This window comes from Diorhabda sublineata, chromosome 3, assembly GCF_026230105.1.
Source record: "Diorhabda sublineata isolate icDioSubl1.1 chromosome 3, icDioSubl1.1, whole genome shotgun sequence".
Taxonomy (NCBI): domain Eukaryota; kingdom Metazoa; phylum Arthropoda; class Insecta; order Coleoptera; family Chrysomelidae; genus Diorhabda; species Diorhabda sublineata.
Genome location: NC_079476.1, coordinates 21,683,598 through 21,703,569, shown reverse-complemented (window position 1 = coordinate 21,703,569; position 19,972 = coordinate 21,683,598). Strand labels below are relative to the sequence as shown.

Sequence of the window (19,972 nt, the reverse complement as noted above, 5' to 3'; positions counted from 1 at the left end):
CTGAATTTTAAATTTTAAAAAAATTTCTACTAAATATAACAACCGTTTCTCGTCTGGTTTTTCTCGCTAACATTCGTCTCTTGCGCCGGCGCCGTTGAATCTCCACTCTATGACAGAGCCGGAATAACGAGAGAGTAAATTTTCACTTGATTTTAAACGAGGACGTACTACGTATACACGAGACAACACGGTACGAAAGACGACACCTATTATTTGAAAAAGTTGCAAAGCTTAGAGCGTCACTGAAAAAAATTATTAGACTTACAAGAAGACTATATTGAAAAATAAAAATGATTATCGATAAAAAAATGTCTTGTTTCTTTGCGAGGTCGAAAAATTTTCAGACCACCCTCGAATATCGTCGATAGTCAACAACTTCGACATTTCTTGGAAACCTTAAAAAAATATTACTTCTGTTCTGTACAAGTGCGATATCAGTGGAGATGGTTTTTGAACTGGAATAAACATTTTTCTATTTTGCAAAAAGAAAATCGAAGTGGAATAAACATCAAATTCATCAAAAGTATTATGATTTTGACAGAAATAGAGACTTTGTAGATGGTAGAGGCAGCCGACAAGATTTGAGCATAACCTAAAAATTTCAGCTGTCATTGTGAACTTTTTCGTGCGTGTATGATAAGTTATTGTAAATTTCGAAGCAAATTATTTATGGTCTCTTCTGTCACGTAATTATGGACGTGTGCAATTAAATTCTTAACCTCGTTTTTAACCCATTTTCTTGTAATTTTGAGAAAAACATGGAATTATTTATATGTCAACAAATAAAAATTTAAAACTTCGGATTGTTCATATAGTTTTTTTTATCAGTGTTACCACCTAATTTTAAATACCACAATTTTCCTAGAAGATTGTTCAAACAACTTCCAAACAATTCAAAATAGAAAATAGGTGTAAAACAGAAAGAAATTGTACTACACTTGATTTATAAAACAATCGTACTCGTTGCTTGATAGCACTTTTCGCAGCCTCGTCGTACTCTAAAAAACGCGCACGACAAAATATTTATAATTCGCCTAGGTGGGATACACCATAGTTTAGTTGGGGCTTTGCCCAACCTGCCCCTCCCTTAGCTACTCGCCCTTGTTTCAATACTGATCGATTTCGATTCTAATACGTAAGGTACTCAAAGAGTAAAGTTCAATGACATGTGTACATTATAAAAAGAAGCGTTAAGATACAATTATTTCTTCAAACTCGAATCTTTTTTAGAATATTAACGTTACGTTGTAAATATACTACAAGATATACATTTGTCGACAACTTAGTTATCTCACAAATTAAAGAGAAAGTGGAAGAATATGAAATTAATATAACACCTCGTAAATCACCGAATATCTCAAGCGTGTGTCTACGAAATATGTGAACACTTTTTTATCACTACAGCGTTCGTTGACAAGAAAAAAGATCCATGTAGATGTGAATAAATTTCTTGAGTAAACGTCGTTATATGCATGAGAAAGAATATAAAACAGAGACGGCTTCAATATATATGTTTTAGTGTATTGCAGAAAAGAAAAATGAACTTTTAATCTAATTACACCGTTGAAACTCCCATTTACTTTGCGATGTAGACGTTTGGCATAGAATTAATCAACTTGTATTGTCGATTTGATGATTTCTTTCTTGAATATGATAACATGCTGAAGTTGCCAGATAGCACTAACCATGTTGTTGAGCTCGGCATCTTTTTCTTCTTCTGCTACCTCCAAGCTTGATCATAAACGATCTCTCCAATTACTACTGATAGAAAGGACCGTATTATGTTGAAAGGTTATCTATTCATTATTCTTATCGGTGGTTTGTCATTGGCTTCCAAGTGGCACACCAAATTTTTAATTGTAGATGTTGTTTGGACCCGGATTTGAACCCCGGACGACTTAGCACCATTCCACCATTTTACTGCTCCATCCTCATGTTTTTATTAGTCTTTCCATTTTCCTCGATACCTCAATGGTACAGTTATCAAAAGGTTGTTCAAAGTCTAAAAATAGTATTATATATATATTGACTTTCGTTTCCAAAATAAATTCTGATAATTGAGTATTTATCTCCCTTATTTCTTATCCTTTTATTTGAAGAAGTTTGTTCAAAATTCTATTCATCTAATAACGAGCGTGTTTGTTTGCCATTTATCATGCATATTTTCTTTTTTTTCATTTTCTTTCTGTAATTTGAAAACGGTTTCCTCGTTTCTTTATAAACTCTTTATTAACTTCATTACCTCCTGAAGTTTATCATCTTTCATATTGTATTCATCATCTTTGTGATGAATACACTTGTCTTATTTTTTTTGCTAGTGTTTTGGTTTTACTGTGTACCACATATTCGTCAAATGATCAACTCGTAAATTTATCAACTCAATTTTGGATGAAACAGCCATCCCGAACGTTTGTCGTTATTCAAGCTGATGTGATCACGTTTGAATTCAACTGCCTAAAATTTTTTGTTTTGTGCTCCAACCAACTTAGGTATCGTTTGGGAACCGTTTTCGGGACGGTCATTTTGCTACTTGGTTGATAGCAAGTAATGTTACAAGAACCGTGCATAGCCGGAGATTGCACAGAAAATATCGGTCAAACGCTTCCAATAACTGAACCATCCAGATTAGCAAGTTGGAACAAAACTTATATGTTTTCACATTCTTCGCCAAACTAGTCATATTAATCAATATTTTATGTAGTCAATAAAAATTTCAAAGTACATCGTAACAGTCGTGATAAATATTTTAATACATCGTATAAAACATTCTTGCGTATTTTTCCAAGTTATATTATTTAGAGCTGATATAAGGGTAAGAATGTAGAGGCTGCAAACTGTCGAAGAGAAATCCCTAGGGCCATTCAAGGTCGATACGAAAACGGCGAGACGCGACGCCATAAAAATTCATATCTTTTCTCCTCTTATTTTAACGAAATATCGGAGAATGTGAACCGAGGGATGTTTTCTGTCGAGTAGGGTGAGAAAATATTGGTCAAGTTTTTATTGGAAAATGATTTATGAGGGTGTGTGTAGCAAAGTGGATAAAAGTTTTAGAAATGCCGCTGTAGTTTCACACTGGGAATTACTGGTTTCACTGATAAACAAAGTAAATCACTTCTGTGTTTTATTATTTAATTAAAAACAGCACTAAAAAGAAACTAAATATCAGTAGAAATATCAGAGATTATGTCCAACCTTTCCAATTGCTAATATTGAACCGAAAAACATTTTTTTTTCAAACTGCGTGTTAGATGCTAGCGAATATTTTATGTATAAAATAGAATCTGCAGATTCTGATTTAATTACAGCAAAACCAAGCACTTTGAGAACTACTTTATCCAATTGATAATACTGCTTTCAAATAAGGAAAAGTCCTAAAATCTGCAGAATACAAACAGAGAACTCAGCTGTTTAAATGATAACAGTACCCCATTATTTTTGTAGAGTCGGTGACACAAGTTAGGTGATCAGTCAGATTTCGGTGCTACCGAAATTTTATCAACAATTTTATGGTGTCAAAATACGTCTAAGATTTTTTTTGTTAATATAGTGGTAAAGTGGACTATTATTCTGTGTTCTGAAATAGACAAAAAAGACCACTAGAGCACAGAACCAAAACTAAAACGAACGTAAAAATAACTGATTCTAATATTTTTTATCTGTCATTGAAGAACAATTTTGATTTTTTCTCAGCGTTTTTTAAAGAGGAAAGTTTGTACGAAACAAATTCGTTTATTCAAACAGTAAAATGATTTGATGAACATTTAATCAAATTATTAACAATTTTTTCAATACAAATTAGAATGTAAATTGATTAAAAAACATTGAAATCAAAATCAAGTTAAGATAATGACAAAAAATTTGAAGGGCAATAGGGAAGGGGGTTGTTGAAAAGATCAACACTTCGAGAAGTATTATTAGACTACAGCAGTAATTCAATCAATTTAAAAATTGTTAACAATAATTATCAATTGCTTGTTAATTTTAAATATTAAATAACAGAATCCAGTGGTAATATAACAAAACAAATTATTGAAACCGCATTTTAGTCAAAATTCTATGAGTTCTTCCATCATTTGTAAATGGATACCTCTTCAATAACCGATAAATCACAATATTCATCAAATCTTCAATATATATTGTCAATCATTGGTCCGTTTTCCATAAATTTTTGTTCAAACCGTTTCGTGTGATCACAAGTTTTTTCATTTTTTCTACTTTTCTTCAGCGAATTACTTAAAAAAATTATCAAAAACCTTACAAGTGAAAAGATCATCAATTTTAAAGTCTTGTACTTTTCATGAGGGCGTATAGTTCTGGTTTGTACTTTTTTAACTATACCTGCATAATAGTTTTTCTTGTTGCCGAGTGTAGTAACATCTCTTTTAATTTATTAAGTATTATTAATTACTACAATTCCGGTTTGTGAACTAGGTATTAATTTTTCAATTACCTATTTTTTGTTGTTATTGGAATTCATATCATTGTGATAATCGCCAGTTCTACAGCTTGAATCCAACCTACCCTATGATTTTGGTATGAAACCTGTGTCACCTCCAGCAACAACTAAAGTTGGTATGTACTTTTTTGTAGTGTGAAAATATATGATTATTCATCAAAAGCAACTTCCAATTTTCTCTAGTTCCTGTTTTTATTTATTAGTTGTTATAAACATCTCCATCTCACCTTCACCATCAACCTTGTTGTCTCCAAATTTAATTCCCTAAATAGTTTTAATATGCACACTAGTGGCCGTAGCAACACCTTCAAGAACCTTAAAAACATTTAAATTTTATATACTGAAATATTAAGAAGTGAAGCCTTAGGGTTAATAAAAGGTTTAGAACTAAATATAGAAACTGAACATACCTTAGGGATTTTAAATTGTTTATAATTTCACGACTTTAACCTGTTAAAATACATTTTTCTTTGAAACGTCAATTTGTTTGGCAGAATATTATTTCGAATTTCTACGACGCACACAATTATAAGGAAGAGTTTTTGTAATTACACCTAGCATTCAAACTTGATAAAGAAACAATATACTATTCACAATGACTACACTCAAAACAAATTACAACTCTTTGCAGGAATAGACAGAGGCTTTCACGAAAATTAGAAAGGAACAGATCTCGACACGCAAAATACCGATTCACATCACTTTAAGGTAATCTCTGACTGTAAATTCTAACTAGAGAAAAGAGACAATCCATGGATGGTAGAAAAATATGATAAATGGAGTGTATAAAATTCTAGAAAACTTAAATTTTACACTTATAGATATTTCAAATTATACTTACCAAGTCAATGCTATTTTGTAATTGGCAAAAAGGTATGTCGGAACAAGAACTTGTTGAAATAAAAGCAATTTCATCGAATTTCCCTCACAATTAATGAAGAAAACAAAATATAAAAAGATTATTTTGAATGGCGTCAAATTCAGAAATTATCTTAACATTGTTGAATATATATAGTTGATAGCTCAAACTCATCGTCTACAGCCATTAGTTAACAGTCAACAGTCCACAGTTGGCAATTGGTAGTAAACAATTATAAGCCAATAGACATCAGTCAACAGACAATAGCCAACACTCAATAGTCTACAGTAAATAGACAACATTCGATCGTCTTCTGTTAACAGTAAACTGTCAACGGTCAACTCAACACTAAATAAATGATGTATTATTGTAAGTCATTCATTATTTATAATAGTAGAGATTACAAGTTTTGAAGTAATCACTACGGGCTACAGTCTCCTAATTTTTCGCAGATTACGTTTCATTACCTCATTACTACTCATGAAATAATAGTTTCTTTCCGAAGCTCTTATGATATCATAACTAATATGACGATTTTGATATCAATAAAATTGTTAAGTCACTTTATAGAAAGCTGTCAGACCTGGTTATCATATTAAAACAGAATAGAAAACTTCTCCAATATCTTGACTTGATTAGTATCATAAAGAATACAAAACTGTTACTCAAGCTAACTTAGCTTGGTTATTAACAACTTCTACCATTCTGAAATTTTGGTCATCTTATGAACAGATTGCTCCAAGACATATCTAGGAGAAGGAACGCTTTTATAGCTACTGGCCGACAACGGAAGAGACTCGGTCCATCGGCTACAATCTTTCAAGCAATAATTTCTGCAATTTAGACAGGAATGAACACGTCTATACCTGGGTGGTATTCATTGGGACGGTGTCGGTGATTGACTATGTTTAGCTTGTGTGAAGCCTTGGATACTCTGGTGATCAAAAAGTATTAATACTGGTCTCCGTAATTACCTTACCCGTAAGTTTCATCAAAATTCTAATATACAGAAAAGCTGGAGACAGTTTTTTGAATAGGTGGCTGGAGATTATTGCCATAAGACATACCAAAACCCTCGTCGGAGAGCAATCCAAGGCACTAGGAGGGAATCTAATCTAACTAGAAAAAAATCTGTGGGCTGATTACCGGCAAATGAGGAGGAACTCGGGAGAATACATTGAAATCAATATATATATATATATATATATATATATATATATATATATATATATATATATATATATATACATATATAGAACCCGAATACAATGACTGAATTACTGAGCGTCAGCTCAAACAGAATACAGTTGCAATTATTTCTGGGAGAAGGCTTACGGAGAGATCAGTTTGCAAGAGCTCTGTAAAGATAGTTATAAATACATTTCTGTCAGATTACTACAACAAGAATACATCAAAAACACATATCCCTTTGTACGAATCGTAAAAGGACTCCTTAGAAAACTATCTTTAACTATTGTTTTACTCTGTTTTCATCAACTTTCGACTTCATTATCCACCAGCTTAATTAAGATTCGAGTTTTGGTTCCATGTTTTAGTGGAAAGCTGGATAAATCTTGTTCTCTAATTTTTTCGTATTATCATATATATTAATATATATAATGCCTTTGAGAAAAAGAAACAATAAAAATTAAGAAATATGGATTCTTTTAAGTCTCCAATAACAAAGGGGAACGATACGCACACTTTATTCCACCTGCGTCGACAGGAAGAGCCGAAGAGTTGTTTCCGTTTATACTCTGTGGAAAGAAGATAATGAAATTCTTTTGTTTAGTCATTGTAAGATGTTTGCGCAGTCATTCGTGAGGGTAAAACGAAACATAATACATATCTACCGTCTGCTTATAACGTAAATTGGAGTGATGTCGGTTATAGCCACTATACATAATATGTAAATATATAACTGCGGAGGTTTCATGGAAAATGTCTTTATGTGATTTTATAACAAGTATATATTAATACATTTTATAATAAAATAAGTAATTCAGAATTATATTTATTTAAAACGTAATTTCCTGGAAAATATATAAAGGGTTTTTTTATTTAAATCCATATCCAATGTAGTTATTCATCATGACTGAACTAAGCGACAATATTGTGCCGGTTGGTTGCCTCGAACCCTCGTAAGTTTCAATTTGTATGAACAAAGACATTTACCTGTTCATTCTACACGCATTTTCATACATTGAGAATGATAAAATTTGAAATATTTCATATATGAAATGGCAACTGCCTCAACATCTCCTCTGAAGAGAGTGATGTCAATCTATTTTTTTAACGATGTTAATATCCGCAATGGGCAAGGAGAGGTTGTAATTATTGACTAGTTTCAACTTGATCACATCTCATCAGAGCAGTTTAACAAGCCTCGTTCGGGCTTGAGGCCCGAACTGAGATAACGTCAAAAGCGTCGCCATTTGGTTCTTATGGTAAAACATTCCCCAGCGAACGCTAATTGGCGCCATCTTTCAACTGCGAACCACTGGTTAGGTGGATAATATTGATTCCGATGGTAAATGAGGTGTGTGAAATGTATCAAAATAAACGATTGCAACTATCAACCTATGAAATAATTTCGAAATTTAATATTTCGAAAATATATTCTGCCGTTCTTTAAAGGAGAAATCAACTACTTTCCTGACTAATACCTCGACGAATATTGAATTATATCTCCTCTGAAGAGCGTGATGTCCATATTAACATCACCAATGGCTCGCAGTTACAAGGAGGGGTTTGTAACCACTGACTAGTTTCGACGTTATTACGTCTGATCAGAGTGGTTTAACAACCCTTGTTCTGGCTTAAGATCCGAACTGAAGACAACGTCAAAGAGCGTCCCTATTTGACAAGCTGGTACCTACTTATTGAAAAAATCTTAAGAAACGTCTATTTAATCTTTAATACGCTAGACTTTTTGGCATTTAAAAACCTTCTTCTATTGGTCGGTACAGCTTATTTGAAAAGATCAATAAAAGACGGAAAATTTGTATTAGTTCAGGTACATTCATGAAAATTTCAGGAAATATTTGGATCATTCAGTAATAATATTCTGACGCAGGTTTCGATAACTAAGTTAACGTCTTCAGAGACTGAGGGTAAACAACGTAATTGTGAGTGTTGATGTAGCCTAAATAATGTGTTCAGTATAAATATCCTCAATGGCTTCAGGTATTATAGATAAGTCTAATAAAGTAACATATTAAAATTTGAATTAGTTTGGAATTATGGATTATTATGTCAAAATTATAGTATTATTGTGATAAAAATTACGAAATGGTCATATATAAACGAATACAAAGTACGTTACTGAATTTCATCTTCATGACCGACATACTTACCATCGCCATTGATGCTGATTTACGAACCGAGATCCGTTAACATGACATTCACCTACCTAAAGATGAAACGACTGCCAAACGCCCTAAGGGTACAACGACGGAATTATTTTGAATGTTTAATTATAAAAAATCGATTGTATTTGGATAGAAACAGCGAAAAAGTAAAGTTATCCAATAGTAGGTTGTTGCCAAATTTATTTACGCCTTATTTGATATTAAATCTAGTGTATTTTGGTAATTTTCGTTTAATTATACAACATCTATTTTATATGAAGGTATATTAGCGAAAATTCAGATTTATCTTAATTAATACTAAATAGTTGGTAACTACATTTTGTCATATTTATTTGTAGCCCAATTTTATATTGAATTTGTCGTATTTTGGTAATTTTCGAACCTATTTTCAATATAATATAATGATAGAGCTAATGGTGAAGTTTCAAGTAAATTACCAGCTAGCAGTGGTGTACCTTAGGGTTCAGTTTTGGGTCTAGTTCTTTTTTTTTCTTCTTCGCAGTGTAACCTGGAGTGGTCCAAATATACAAGCTTTACGTTCTACAATAGGCAAAGATCTCATTACTATTAAGTCCTGGTCTCTGTTTAAACACTGAAAGTATCCTATAAAGGAGCGTTATCAGCTTTAAAACTCAACAGTGACTTAATACGATCGTCGAATTCTCGTACAGCTCGATTCTCGTACAACTCCAACAACTTACTACTCGTTGTTCGAATCGTATCTTTGCTATGGTTTGCCTTTCTGGAGGTCTTGTAGTTTGCACCTCTTCGAATCTATCTTCAAATTACAAAAAAGAGCTATTCGTTAATTTTTTTCAGTGTGAACGGGATTTGAACCCACGACTAGGCGGATTCGGAGGCTGACGTTTTAGCCCGCTCGGCTAACGAACGCAAATAAAGTGTTGGAGTACAGTAATAAGCCATAAAGGAGAGTTAGAAGCAAACATGCTCACGAACAAACCTAAATATAGTAGAAGCTGACATAAGCGTATCATAGAAAAAGCTTCTCGAATATGAAGAAAAAATCCTGGTATCAATTATAAACAAAAACAGGTTTTCATTCTATTCTAATAACATTTCTCCTAAAGTCGATATTGAAATATTTGTGGTGGTTTGTCTCGTTTTAAAGCAATCTGACTGAGAAAATTTGATCAATATATGATTTGAACCAGAAATGAGGGCAAAATTGAATCTAAATACATGCACACACTATTCAATTGGTTCTAGTTGAATAAATCAGATTTATTAACGGATATTTACACTGTAGAAATTCTCTCAAACTGTGAAGAAATGTATGTACACTCAATGCGCTGCTTTTCGTCGTTGTTTCTGATAAAAGTATAAGAGTTCCTGATTTAGTATTAATCACTAAAGATGCAAAGACTATGAACAAAAATTTAGAACATATAATACAAGCTTTGAAAACATCAACAATTAACATGAAGATAAGTAAGAAGGGAACAGAGCCAGTAGGAAGATTCTTTGAAAGTATCAAAAATACTTTTTTGTCAAAGAATAAGATGCCGAAATAAATAAAAACACAAATTTCTAAAAAAGTGGTAACTCCCATACTCACTTTCGGACCACAACGCAAAAATAAAGAAATAAGATACAGAGCTTAGAGATGAGATATCTAAGGTAGATGGTTTGAACAAGTTACAAAAATGGGAAAAAGGAACACAAAGAAAACCATGGAATGAGAAAGCTAATGGCCGAAAAATAATAGATAGAAAAGAATGGAGGAGACTTTGGAAGGAAGCTTAGGATTAAGTAGGTATAAAATAAATGTTCTACTACAGTCGAAATTTTCGCGGTCATGAGCGAACTTTTTGAAGAAAGAAGCTACGTAAAGTAAACGGTTTACACAAGTAACGATATGGATTATTGATACTAAGAGAGTTTTCGAATCCCAGAATTATTTACAGTACCTGCTACGATGTATCAATATTTTTTAAACAGCTATAATTATCAATTTTTAATCGATATTGTTAGTTGAAAATACATCGATTTATCTATGAATTACTATCATTCATCTAAACAAGGGAGTTTAGCTTGTTTGAAATTTAGTTTTCTATTTTTCAAAATCGTAGTGTTCCACGGAGATTCCTTGCCACCTTTTTTATTTTCATAAACATCTACGGCTTCACTAGATAATAACTGGACGACAGAGAGGCCATCCGGTTATCGATTGAAAAGAGATAAATCATTTAAATGCATGGATGGCTTTTGTTTTGTCGCTCCATGGCTTGTGGCGTGGTTCCTTAGTTCATGGTTCCCCTTTCTCTCGTGTCGTGGTTTTTTGTTTGGTGGGTATTCACTGATTTTCGTCAAAATAAAATAATTGTTTCATAATTGATTGAGAAATTGTATGTCTAATGCATTTTGTTGTTTTATCTGTATCTGTAAAATTACTGTGGAAACTGTCACTTTCATAAGCTCAAGCTACAATTCGAGATATTGGCACTGTGAAAGCCAGTACCTACGTATGTATCTAATAGCTTTGTACTTTGGAATGCTCCACGTGTATAACCGTTTTCTGGAACTACAACATCTGACAATAAAGTTGGAGAAATCAGAACGGCTACTCTGGTAACATCGGCCAAACAAGACACTGCACGTGCAGTAATGTAATACAGTTGAGCGTTGATAGTATTTCTGATGTAACCATTAGTGTAAAGGGCGGGTTGATATTGTTAAGGAGTTTATTTTCTTTGATTTAGCTTGATAAAATGGCACTCAATATTTTATATTAAGAATGAAGACACTGGATTTTAATTTATTATGGTTGGGTAATGGTTGTACCACATTAAGATAGACCCAATCCGACAGCTAGTTCTGATTCTGGAACAAACAATTTACAAGAAAAAGTAGAAAATTCTCGGAAAACAGAATTTTTGATAAATATGGTAAATTAAAATATTATTTAAACCGATATGTACCTAACTGCATTCATTTATTTAAATATCATAAATAGAAAGAATAAACGGCATACGTACTTAAGTAGTTAACGGTTTCTTGTGCGCAATTTTTTATAAAATGACTTTTTTGGGAAGGAGAACTGAGAATATATCGACAATTTATCAATGGAAAACATAATCAGTACCGCACTAGGCTAAAATTCAACAATATTTAGTGTATTACAAAATATTGAATATCCGAATGTTCTTATTTATATAAACAGCATTTAGGTACTCACAAAACATGGGGGAGAGGAGGAATTTGTACATACGGTCAATGTACTAAGACTAAAATGACATGTTTTCTATTGCTACTTGCGATCTGGAAACTACCGGGCTAGAGCGAAAAAGTTTTCTAAAACTCGAATTGCACACTAAATTTACAGAAAGTACAGTTTTTTTCGCATACTTCAAAACTCTTAAAACAATACTCACATCTTTTTGTAATAATTTGATTAATACACTATTTATTTCAACAAAATAATAACAGGAAATAACAAAATATTTTTCTGAATTTAATCGCAGCATCAACTGTCGGGATAAACTGAGAATTAAAGAAAATATTTTTGAATATTCGAAAATGCGTTCGTAGTGCAGTCTACCGGATCCAATTCTAAGATCAACAACAATTTATTATTAATTAAATAAATAAACATAATCGATTGGACCGAATTGTGAATCTAAACTATTTTAACATCCTCTGGAGTAGACACAAAAAATTTCATTAAAATCTCTTCAGCTGCTTAGAAGTTTAGTTACCTAAACAAAGATTTATAAATATAAAGATATATAATTTTTTATTTAGGGATTGAAATATGATGAACTTAATAATAATCATATTTTATAATATAAAACGTTATTATTTACTGTGATTTCAATTCAAATTGTGTATAATCTTATTTTCTAATAACAGATCGTGAATCATAACAAATATCTGTCCTCATTTGCTGAATAATATCATGTTCTGAAGTAGAATTTGGTTTACTTACATCAAATATATCCTACCTATAAAAAATAATTAATTCTTCTAATAGAAAAACGAGAATTTCTGGTTTAAATAATTTGAGTAGTCCGTACGGTTCTGTTATTTAAAAGTGTGTCGTTAGAACGTGCTAGAGATGGTCACAGAATGCAAAATTCAAAATAAATTATTACCCATTTTGGACATTAAATATGATATTCTATAAACCAGCACTATTAGAATTCTTTGAAATAATTTAGTACTGAAACAGAACAAAGACAATCTTCTAAATTTTATATCACTGTGGTTCAAGAAGACCATAGGTTAAAGTTATAAAACGTCGCAGATTTGAAATTATTAACATATTTTAAAACAAAAATTAATGAACTTGATTATCTTTGGAATATTTAAACTATATTCTATATAGATTACGTCGAAGCAAGGATATAAAACTTGATTAAGGAAGGTTCTGCAAACTGTTGTACTATAAAAACTGTTCAGCTATTCAACGATGATGGTTCCAGAAGTACCTGGCCTAACCTAGAGATCGAAAATACCACTGTATTAGAAAGGGCGCAAACTATACAGCATACGTTTCAAGGTTGAAGACGCCACATTGTATACTATTTGTTCGACAGCTGTCAATAGTGAAAGTTTTTAGTGAATTTGTAAACATGGAAAAAATTGGTCAACGTTATGAGGTACAATTCTTTTATTTGAAGACCTTAGCCCAACCAATATAAAAGCTGAACTAGATTCTACTTTTTGTGAGACTATTCCTTCGTTATCAACAGTAAAATATTGGGTAGGAGAGTTTAAATGAGTTTGTATGACCTGCAAAGACCAGCATCGCAGTGGTCGACCAAATGAGTTGACGACTCCAGAAATGTTGAAGAAACCGGTACTGGATGATGGTCGACTGGGAGTGCGCGAGCTAGCAGTTCAATATAAACAAAAATAATTTTTGAATTTCTTGATGTCTCAGCGTGTTTAGTTCCAGGAATTTGTGGAATCTTCAATTCGTGCTTGTAAATTAGGGAATGCTATACCGCTTAATCGAATTTAATCAACGCATAAATCCCAATGTGAATCTATTTTATCTAAATTTTACTCAATAAGTTTTACGTATTTGAGTTTTTTGTTAAACACAATCAAAAAATGGTTGTTTTGGATTATCTAATTATTGTTTCTGACATGGGAAGATTCTCAAAATTTTGTACATTTGTTTTTTATCCAACCTAAAAAAGCCCAGAAGCTTCTTCTCTGTTTCACGACAAAATGTATTTTTCTTTGACAAATTTTTTATGTTAAATCTTTTGCGGATGTTTGTTTAGTGTTTCATATATCTCGATATATTTTATCTTTTTATCTAGATATGACTTTGTTTATTAAACTTCAGAATGATAAAAGAAATCTTTCCTTCTAACATTAGTAAAGTAACAAAATCTATTTTTATTTGTGAAATCTTTTTATATAAATTTGAGATGTATTTTAGTTTTCAATATTCAATATTCTTGATATTTAGTGCTTCGTTCATTTCACAATGTTTTGACTTTTTATTAAGATTTCCTCTGGAAGTTAAGGATTTTCAACGTTTTATACGTTTGGCATTGTGTCATGCGATTGTATTAAACTTAAAAGTGATCTAGAAACCTTCTTTCAACATTAAAAACAATTTTTTGTCAAATGTTTTAGTACAAATTAAGGTTGTTCCTTTGGTTTTTAGTAAATTGTTTAAAAATTTTTAGTATTCTCCTTTTTGTTTAAATTAAAATTACCAAGCAATATTTTTCTTTCAAAATTAGCAACCAGAATCATTAAACTTCCATTAAAATTCTTCTTAATTAGTTTTCTTGTGTTGTAGATTTGGAATTGGATTTTTTGTAAATTTTGTAAATATATATTGTACAATGCATTTCTATATCATTTAAAAGTAATTCAAATTTTCTTTTTTGTCAAATTTCGTCATATTTCACTTCCAATTTAAAATTTTTCGATGTTTTTCAGTTTCTCTTTCAACAATTGTAACTATTGGAAACTCTTTAATGGTTTTCAATAATCAAATATTGAAATTTTATAAAACTTTAAGAGAGTGAATCTCATATTTTTAATAGGACCTTGAAGGAAATGTATCTTAGTGGGCTTCATTCTGCGTGATTTAAGAAAACTACTATTCTAATTTGTCCATGTTTCAGGTGAGTTATACTCTTCAAGGTTATCCAAATATGGGTTCCTTTGTACGACAGTGAATCATTAAACTAAATGGATGCAAAAAATTTGCAACACGTGAAATATGATCCAAAATATAAAATAAAACATTGCAAAAGAAGAAAAAGTCAAAACAAGTTAGATTGTAGGCACGATTTATGTGTGTAATATGATTCATGGATTATAGTAATTTGACTACAAGGTATTCTAGATGTGTAAACAGACTCACTTTATATGAAAAATAGTTTAAATAATACGAGGTACGACACACAAATCAGCAAAAAGAATAGATATTATAATTTGTCCAATTTCAGTTTGTCACTGATACGCACAAACAAAAAGGTGACCTTAATAATAGTATATTACACTACATGGAACGAAAGTTAATTTTCAGCCCTTCGTCATTATTCCCGTGTAGTATATACAATTTTTCTTCGTAGCCGGTCGAAAGAACGTTGTTAATTTTATATTTTTCAAGTTACAGGGAGTCCCTTCTACTAGGGACAAACGTACGTATTTTCGAGGTATGATGGTCTAAAAATGAATTCGAAGGAGCTTTTCTCAAGCCTTATTGACGCGGTTTAAGCAAAATGCGTCGGACTTTTGTGTCGATTGATAACTGTAGATGATACCTGGATTCACCACTACAATTCTGAAATGAAAAAAAACAGTTTTTTTGGGATAGATAACCTTCTAATACATCGTTGGTCGCAATTACTAACATTAACAAATTGTTTGACCACCCATTATAGTGATCAGATATGGCCCAGCGACTTAGAAGCGTGGACTATGTTGAACAATTAACATTTGTTAGGTCGGAAACTTTCAAATATCTTTTGAGTATTCTAATTTCAATATTTTCAATTAAAAAACCTGAGAATAAATGGATAAATATATCTATTTTTATAATAATTATATGTCATATTTTTGAAACTTTATAACTGAAAGTTGGTATGAATTAGAGTAGCCGTCTTCTTAAAGCCTATGAATATTCAAATCATTTGTCTGTAATGAAAAAAGTCGAAGCATTTTTTGAAATTTATAGATGAGAAATCTAAATCATATGAAAAGCAATTAGATTGTTCATTACAAAAATAATATCCTATAATATTATTTCGTTCGGTCGATGCAAAAGGGTTTGTTTTAAAAGGTTTAACATGACTGCTGTTTATAAAACGATTCGTACAACCTATCGTTAAATGGTGGCAGAATTGTTAGCCACAAATTTAGTTACCTAAAAAACTATTAAAAAAAGAAAAAGAGTCGTAGTCATAACATTTAAGGCATTTTGGTACATACAAATATTTGTACGTTGTTTTCTGAATGAATAAAACATATAAAATAAGACTGTTGGTTATAAATCAATCCATAGAACCTATCCTTAAAAGATATAGAACTGTTATCTATAAATTTAGTGCCCTCTGTAGGTTATAGAAAAAACAGAAGAGGAAGTTAATTGTAGTTATAACGTTCAACGAACGTTATAGTTATCTAGTTATCCTAGACCAGTTCCATGCATAAACAAAATATTGCGTTACCATAACAACAAACAATAACTTATTAGAAGTGTCAGTGTGAAGTTTGACGTCAAAAAAGTAAACCAGAGTTTACATCATCAAGTACTACCTGTATTTTAAAAGGTTAAGAGGTAAGCAGATTTACGAAGATATGCTTAATACCCTTGGTGATCAATGTCCTTTGTATGCGACCGTGAAAAATTCGACTGCAAGCTTCAAAAGAGGCAAATTTTCCATTGAAGATGATGACCAATCAGGAAGACCAGTTTCTGTGTCAGTCCCTGAAAATATCGATGCAGTTCATGACATGATTTTATCAGTCCATCGAAATGGGCTAAAACGAACGCGTTCATCATATAGTTCACGTCAATTTGGAAAAATTGCTGCAAAATGGATCCCCAAATGTTTGAATGTTGACCAAAAGTGTACAAGGGTAGAAGCATTGCGTTCGATCTGTGCTCGATTTAAAAACGATGTAGACTTCTTAAACCGAATTGTTACTATGGATTAGAATTGGGCACATTTCCACGATCCATAAACAGAGCAACAATCGATGGAATGGCGACACTCTGGTTCTCCAAGACCTAAGAAGTTCCGTGTCCAAAAATCTGCTGGAAAAGTTCTTGCTTCAGTTATTTGGGATTGCCATGAAATAATCATGATCAATTTTTTGGATAAGGGTAGAAAAATAACTGGAGATCACTATTCGACATTACTGACCACTCTACGGGAAAAATTAAGGAAAAAAGACGCGGAAAGCTATCCAAAGATGTTTTGTCATGCAAAAAATTCGTGATTTAGGGTTTGAATTACTAGAACACCCCCCTTATTCACCAGATTTGGCTCCGTCCGACTATCATCTCTTACCTCAACTGAAAAAAGTTTAAAAGGTCGTAAATTTTCTTCCAACGAGGAGGTAATAAAAGCTGTGGAGGTCTGGTTTGCAGAGCAAGAAGAAACATTTTTTTGGAAGGGTCTAGAGACGTTGTAGATTCGCTGTAATAAATGTTTCCAATTAAGAGAAGAATATGTTGAGTGATAAAATATTTTGACATTGAAATTTTGTTTGGTTTTGTAGTAGGCTAAGAATTTTTTAATATATCCTCGTACATTCAATTTCTATAAATTAACATAAGTTGATTGTTTTCACTCTCAGAAATTACTAAATTATCATGAAGTAGGTACTGGATGTGTATAAACCGGTAGGGTACTTGTACTATACACTGTCTTTTAATTTCTAGATGTATTTAACATTGACTATTTTTTCAATCTATCAATAAAGAACTATTTAATTGCATATAACAAACAGCAAGACATATTACTATGCAAAAGACACCGTTATTGTTTTCATTTGATATTACGCGGTACTCATATGCTTATATTCAAGGTATTTCTTGTGTGTTAATGAATCAGTGTATTTACAGTGACGTACTTAAAATTTTAAAATACAACAAACTCAGTAATATAACTTATGAACAAAAAAATTATTGGGTACCCAACCTAACCTACCATATTTATAAGATTTGGCGTGATGGCTGATTCCGACGACAGATTTGATTTATGCTCCTTCTGTTCACTTAAACAAAATTATATTGAACTTTTCCTATTCATAATTCGGAGTATCCTTGAACACAATATGACTTGTGAAACTATTTCACATTTGAGGCTTCAATTGATTGTAGAATCATATAAATGATTTATTTTAGGATGATTTAGTTAAAAATATTATATTATATAACAACAAAAACTCAATCATAAACCAATAAACTTGAAATTATTGTGATAAAAACAAGCAAATAAAGTTCCACACAAAAGTTTATTATCGATCTTCACTATATTGTCCATTAACCTTTTCACTACTAGTATTATTTTATCGAGAATTTTTTGCAATCCATAAAAATGTGTTTATAGGCCTATTTTAGTCGGTAGTAGAAATCAAATGTTGAAAATCTTGCACCCGACTTTAGGGGTGATCCGAAAGTATGAAATATTCGTCTAGATTCATAACAGATCTAGATCAGAATTATCTTTAATTGACATCTTAGCTTTTGTTGAAAGTTTCCCACCCATTTCTAGTTACTGGCTCGGGTCAAACACAAATGTTCACTTCTGATCTAAATTAATGATCTGTTTTCTCCAGCTTATATCATCGCTCTGAATACAGCACAATAAATTCTTGCAAAAGAAATTGTTTGGTTCAGGAGTAAAAACTTTTAGCACACTTTTTCTCATGTTTAAATCGGCTTGTGATGATTAGACGCCAGCCGACATTCGCGTAGTATGAGTGGTAAATTTTCATTCGTATCGTCTTCTACCAATGATTTAACAACTTCCGTTGACACAATCGTGTTTTTACATTTATTTGTCTTCACGAATTAACTGCAATTTGCGTATTATTTTCGAGGGGTTTTTTGAACATATTTCCGTACAAATTGAATCCCCACACGTTGCTTGTTATTCTCACGACACAGTGCTATCAACGTCAGGCTTGGACTAAAACAGGCAGGATTCTGTAATCGTCATATTTTTACATAAAAACATTGTTTCCCCTCCACAATTGAGGACTTGGCGAATGCTATTCCAAACAACGGACCATAGTAAAATCATTCAATTCTAAACTATCGATTAGGAAATTATCTTCAGATTGAAGTTTTAATTACATACTTGATAAATGCATTCACAGAAAATGTGATTTTAGTTAATTATGCAGCATAATGATGATAATCCATCCAAGTGTGTTATAATTATGCAGTTGCATACAATACTTCTTCGACAAGGTAAAGTATATCACCAAGTTACTATTTTATAAACTGTTTGGGTAACACAGTACCAGTTCTTCTCTTTACTCTTTGCTCCTGAAAAACATCACTATCTCCATTACACTTTATTTGCCGCTCCGATTTTCTCCGCCACGTCTATAGTTCTATTATTTGCCTCGCTTATTGTCACCCAAATACTTTACATCTTACACTCTTTGTAATTGGTATCCTCCCAGAATAATTTCCCATTTACCACTTTGAACTAAATGGTTTGAAGAGTTGCGTCCGTTTGATTAGGGCATAATTTGACGTCCATGAAATTGGAAGGTTCAAATGGGCAAAATTTTTCGATTATTGATAAGTAAACTAATAACAAATAATAGACGTAAATATTTATTATTATTTTGAAGTATGTTTTTGGACCAAATGAATTAAATATTTCACGAAAAAGTTATTATATCGCATTGCTCGATTAAGCAATACCCTGAAGATGAATATACAGTTATTCGGAAGCTTGGAATATATATTAAAAAAAGCATTGATGTTATTCGGTGTTTGATTTTCACGTCCCACATCACACAACAATCATGTGAAAATTAACAACGAATCAATAGCAACCAGAATCAATAAGTTTAATATTTATATTGAAGCGTGAATTTGAATATTAATTTTTTTGAATTTACCTAATAATATATAATCAAATAAAACATTGTTCGCCGACAATGGAATCCTCCTTCCCGTATAGTTAACGACGACAGACTACGCAACCCAGGTGAGAATTCGCGGGCGGATGATGAGTCACGTCAAGAATTTTATTCTCACTGCATTAAAACTAAAACTTTGCTATATCAAATTTGTCGCGAATACCTTCACCAATAAAG

At 31.8% G+C, this 19,972-nt stretch overlaps 1 protein-coding gene across 3 annotated transcripts in view; it reads left to right on the top strand.

Annotated features, from left to right (window-relative positions):
* Nucleotides 1–19,972, top strand: part of LOC130441054 (rap guanine nucleotide exchange factor 2) — a 191,572-nt gene that overhangs the window by 27,400 nt on the left and 144,200 nt on the right. The gene's annotated exons all lie outside the window — the stretch shown is intronic.